This window comes from Trachurus trachurus (assembly GCF_905171665.1).
Source record: "Trachurus trachurus genome assembly, chromosome: 9".
Taxonomy (NCBI): domain Eukaryota; kingdom Metazoa; phylum Chordata; class Actinopteri; order Carangiformes; family Carangidae; genus Trachurus; species Trachurus trachurus.
The window spans coordinates 7,309,972-7,315,971 of NC_139895.1; positions in this window are offsets into that span (position 1 = coordinate 7,309,972).

Below are 6,000 nucleotides of genomic sequence, written 5' to 3' on the forward strand. Positions count from 1 at the left end.
ATACTGTATATACCAATATTAGAAATTAAAAACCTCCAATAATTGATTAATCGTCCAATATTACTCCTTTTTACATGAACTTTGTTAATATACATTTTTTTTTACATTTGTTACCTGTGACAAATCTGTGGTTGGAGGTTTCCATGGAGTTTTTCCTCAGTGGATGTGAGGGTCTAAGGACAGAGGATGTTGTTATGATGGTATGTGAAGCCCTTTCAGACAAACTGTAAAAACGGTCTATACAAATAAAATTGCCTTGCCTTGCCTTGCCACTAATGCAACGACATCATGTCGACATGAAACCAGACAGTTTGTCGTTCACCTGCAAAGTCTGAAGACACAAAAAAAAGTCTGAACATCGTTTCTTACCGACCGACACAGACAAAAATGAGATCAATCAAATCAGTCGGACCCTGATATTTATTGTCGTTCCATCTTAATCTAAATCTTCATTCAGATTTTTGATCAAAACTTTCAGTTTATTGCTCAGTATGGTTTTATTTTATTGCTGTATTTTACAGTTTCTCTCTGTCTGACACATTGAACATCTCATGAAGCTTTTACAGGACACCGACGTCTTCACTTCACGTCTAGTGTCACCATGCATTTCCTCTGCGGTCTCTGTGGAGATGGTCGTGTGTGTGAGTGTGTGTGTGTGTGTGTGTGAGCTTAAAGTGGATGTCTGTAAATAAGTCAGAACGTCCTCTGCTGTTTTAGCTGCTGCTCCGGAAACACAGATTCATGTCGGTCCAACCTGAGCGCTGCGGTCGGCTCCGACACGAGGCCTCCAAAACCAGAGGCCGCTGCAGCTCTGCATGGAGGAGGGTGGAGGAGGGGGGCAGTGGGGCGGGGTAAAGTGGGGCGGGGTGGGTGTAGTCGGGTGTAGTTTGGGGTGGGGGCTCAGCAGTGGAATGTGTAACAAAGTAACTCGAGCACATTTCGAGCCATCAGCCCCCGCTGCGTGAAACACAGTCACTACATCATGGATGTCAAACAGCAGCCGAGCGGCCGTAAATCCAGACGCGGCCTCGGCCTCAGAGTCGACAGGTGGACGAGCGTCTTCCTCCGAAAAACCATTTACAGTCGAAGCCGAAGCTCAGAATCACAAGAGCTGACGTGTGTGTTTGGACTTTAACGCCGTTAATGGACTTTAAGTGTTCGCTGCTGCTGAGCCGATGATTCAACTCAACCGTGACCGTTGACCTTTCCTCTCTTTTACATCACAGCAGCAGCACGAACTGATACGTCTTCATTTATCATTGACATTAACAATAAAAGATATTTGTGGCTAAAAAGTTACATGTTTGAATTTGACATTAAGACTGATGCATTGTTTCTGTTAATAAACTTAAAAAAAAAAAAAAAAATCATCACTAAACACTATTTGTCTCTATTGGACATTATTGTTGACAGAAAGACATTCAATATCTAAACTAATATAACTTAAAGCAGAAGTAAGCGGTCCGGTCGTTTTCGCTAATGCTGCGTTCCAGGCCGGCTTTTGAAATCGTAAATTACAGCTTCAAGTCACAACTTACGACTTTGTAGCGTTTCAGGCAACCCACTCATGTTTTTCCGACCTGTTTTACCTGTGAAAGTCACTATAACGGCCACTCGTAACTTCCGATCCGTGAACTCGTACCAGATCGAACTGATACAACTTCACAGGTCGGAAAAACAGGAGTTACGAGTTTCCTTGAACGCACCATAACAGTCCTCGTCCCTACGTCGCCACATTCACGGCGTCCCTTGGCTGCACACACAGCCCTGCATGCCGTTCTCTCTCCTCATTGGATAAAAACTGTAGGATACGATAAATGTTTTCTCCTCGGCTCAGAGCAGAGCAGAGGGACTGACAGACCCGTGTTTCAGTCCAAACACTCTATGTAAGTGATTGCTGTCGGAAGATATAACTATTTAAGACTTATATTAACACAAATATATCACTTACTTCTGCTTTAACTAACATATACAGTTATATTTATAACATTTGTCCCCACAAATTTTTACTTTAAATTGCATTGTATTGCATGGTATTGCATTGCATTGCATTATATTGCATTGCATTATATTGCATTATATTGCATTGCATTGCATTGCATGTTATGTAAAACTGTGTAAAGCTCTTTTATAATCTTATTTAGAATCCTTAATTTATAATTGTATACACATATAACAATTTAATAAAACAATTTCGGATTGTTTTATAAAACCATTTTAAAAGAAATTTACAAATTCAAAAAACACTCAATCTGTCTGCAGTCATTTAAAAGGTCCTATACTTACAGTCTGCCGTCCCTAATAAACTGGCCGCTCTGTATGTGTGTGTACATACTGTATATACTATACGTATATATATATATATATAGGGGACTGTATGTTTAGCTCTGGAATGACTCATTAAAATGTCACAGCCCCCAAAAGAAACAAACAGAAGAAACAGAAAACCTGGACGTGACCCCGAGCAGCGAGTCGAATCCAGTCGAATCCAGTCGAGTCGAGTCGTTGACGATTCTTCGCTGAAACTTCCTGCAACAGGTGGAGCCTCGCCGTCGTCCGACCGCCGCAGAGTCTTCGGCTTCGCCACCATGCCAAGAATCCAAGACCGAGTGAGTGAGCGCGGGACCTCGTGCCCTGAATACAGGTACGGACCAACTTAAGAGAGGAGAGGAGGGGGGGGGGGGGGGGCATGATGTGTAAATTTGTCCCTGTCAGCGGACCTGTAGATTGAGTGCATTGTGGGACAGAAATAGTGCAAATGCATTGGAGGGTGGAGGGTGGAGGATGGGGGGTTAGGGTGGGGGGGTTGTGCTGTTTGTGTATATTTAGACCTTAAAAATTAATGACGTGACAGCGATATCCTAATCAGACGGCAGCAGCAGCAGCAGCAGCAGCAGGAGGAGGAGGAGGAGGAGGAGGAGGAGGAGGAGGAGGAGGAGGAGCGGGCCCTGTGTAAACCCCGGATTAGGACTTTAAAAAAACGGATTGGGCCTCGGCCTCGGGCTGCAGCGCTCCGGGAACCCGATACCTCTGATCTGAACTTTTATCTTTCACAGCCTCGTTAGCTCCGAGGATCGTCGTCGTCTGAACGAGGACTCGACCCTTTAACAGCTCCACAAACCGAGGTGAGTTTGGATGCTTCAGAGTCTGAACAACCGATCCTAAAAGCAGAAGTAAGCAGAATGTTTGTGTTAAAGCAGAAGTGAGTGATATATTTGTGTTAACTCATTGAGTGCCAACCACGTAATTTCTCGTTTTTCGTTCCCATGCGTTGAGTGCCGAAAACGTAATTTTACGTTTTTTGCTTTTTTTTTAAATTATGAAAATAGACACTTTAATACACATTATATGTAAATTTGGGGACTCTACGACGAGGAGAACTGAAATAGATGACGATCAAAGTCACATGACAGCTCATGATCTGGAAGTTTTTATCATAACTCGGCTTCTGCAAACGAGTTCTGCATGCAGATGCAGCGCAGCTGCTCCGCAGCTGCTCTGCTCTCACCCGCGAGGCTGCAGCAGCTGCTCGAGCTGCTCGGAGCTGAACCAGGAAGCTCTCAGCCGACAGTCCGCCCGGTCTTCAGCTGGAGCAACACCGTGTCCTCCCCAAAGTCCTCCCACGGTAAAATCTGATGGTCTCTGGGCCAAAGCAGACCGGCATCACCGACCCGTACCACAGAAGGACCGCGACCACCGGCGGGACCGGTCTTCCCGAGCCGCGGTGGCCGACTGACCCTCACGCTCCGCGGGGAGAAGCTGTGACACGGCACGGTGCGTCTGTGTTATTGTTGTTTAGTGGCGCCCCCCCCGCCCCCGATGGTGGTTTTGTGAATAGAACAACAACTGTTGTATATATTTATCTTATACGAGCCCTTTGATCCAGAAATGCGAGTGTCAGAAGAGCGACAGACACAAACAGCGCACCTTTCATAAAAGACGCTCTATCTCCTTTTCTAGAAAAAAAGGAGGGATTTTGGTGAAACCCAGCCATGTTTAGCTTGACTTTTCTCAGGAACGGAGGCACGTAGAAACAAACGGTTTGTGGCCACTTGAAGCATTAAGGTAAACCTTTCAATTGAGCCACAGTATGTGTTGGTGGCAATAATATAGAATACACTATGGCTCTACATAAAAAGTCAAAAATGGTCTAAATTGCCGGTACACTTGACTAAAACTTTGGAAAGGAGCGCGGCACTCAATGAGTTAATATAAGTCTTAAATAGTTATATCTTCCGACAGCAATCACTTACATAGAGTGTTTGGACTGAAACACGGGTCTGTCAGTCCCTCTTTTCTGCTCTGAGCCGAAGAGAAAACATTTATCGTATCCTACAGTTTTTATCCAATGAGGAGAGAGAACGGCATGCAGGGCTGTGTGTGCAGCCAAGGAACGCCGTGAATGTGGTGACGTAGCGACGAGGACTGTTATGGTGCGTTCAAGGAAACTCGTTTTTTTCCGACCGTGAAGTCATACCAGTTCGATCTGGTACGAGTTCACCGGTCGGAAGTTACGAGTGGCCGTTATAGTGACTTTCACCGGTAAAACAGGTCGGAAAAACACGAGTGGGTTGCCTGGAACGCTACAAAGTCGTAAGTTGTGACTTGAAGCTGTAATTTACGATTTCAAAAGCCTGCCTGGAACGCAGCATTAGCGAAAACGACCGGATCACTTACTTCTGCTTTAATATAAGTCTTAAATAGTTATATCTTCCGACAGCAATCACTTCTATAGAGTGTTTCTGTCAGTCACTCTGCTCTGCTGTAAGTCGAGGAGAAAACTTTCCTACAACCTTTATCCAATGAGGAGAGAGAACGGCATAAAGGGGCGGTCCTCTCTGTGTGTGCAGCCAAGGGATGCGCGTGAATGTGGTGACGTAGGGACGAGGGCGGGGACTGCTAACTCCATCGGCTGACAGGAAGTTAGCCAAAACGACCGGATCGCTTACTTCTGCTTTAACCCTCCTGTTGTCCTTCTGGGTCAATCTGTTCCTTTCCTCCATCCTTCCTTCTTTCCTTGCTTTCTCCCTTCCTTCTTTCCACAATCCTTTTTCCCTTCATTCCTTCCTTCCCTTCGGCTTTATGCACAGCTCCACTACTTCCTGAAATAAGCCAGCTCGTTTATTTCCTGTCTTACATTATTGGACCAATTGATTAGCTGTGCATAAAGCCCATTGACCTGATCTGTTCCCTATCCCTCCATCTTTTTTTCCTTCCCCTTTCCCTTCCTTCTTTCCTCCCTTCTTTCCCTTCTTCCTTCCATCTTCTTCCTTCCTTGAACGAATCTGTTCCCTCCCTCCATCTTTCTTTCTTTCCCTTCCTTCTTTCAACAATCCTTTTTTCCCTTCCTTCCGTCCTTCCTTCCTTCTTTTGATCCAATTGACCTGATCTGTTCCCTAACCCTCCATCTTTCTTTCCTTCCCCTTTCCCTTCCTTCTTTCCTCCCTTCTTTCCCTTCTTCTTTCCTTCCTTGAACGAATCTGTTCCCTTCCTCCATCTTTCTTTCCTTCCTTTTTCCCCTTCCTTCTTTCCACAATCCTTTTCCCCTTCCTTCCCTCCTTCCTTCCTTCCTTCCGTCCCTTCGTCCTTCCTTTTTGACCCAATTGACCCAATCTGTTCCCTCCCTCCATCTTTCTTTCCTTCCTTTTTCCCTTCCTTCTTTCCACAATCCTTTTTCCCTTCCTTCCTTCCTTCCTTCCTTCCTTCCTTCCTTCCTTCCTTCCTTCCTTCCTTCCTTCCTTCCTTCCTTCCTTCCTTCCTTCCTTCCTTCCTTCCTTCCCTCCTTCCTTCCCTTCATCCTTACTTTTTCCTTCCCTTTTGACCCAATCTATTCCCTCCCTCCTTCTATCTTTCCTTCCTTTTTCCCTTCCTTCCTTCTTTCCTCCCATCTTTCCCTTTGTCCTTCCTTCTTTCCCTTCGTCCTTCCTTCCCTTCTTCCTTGACCCAGGACAGGAGGACAACAGGAGGGTTACATTTCCATATATGACATATCTCTCCGAC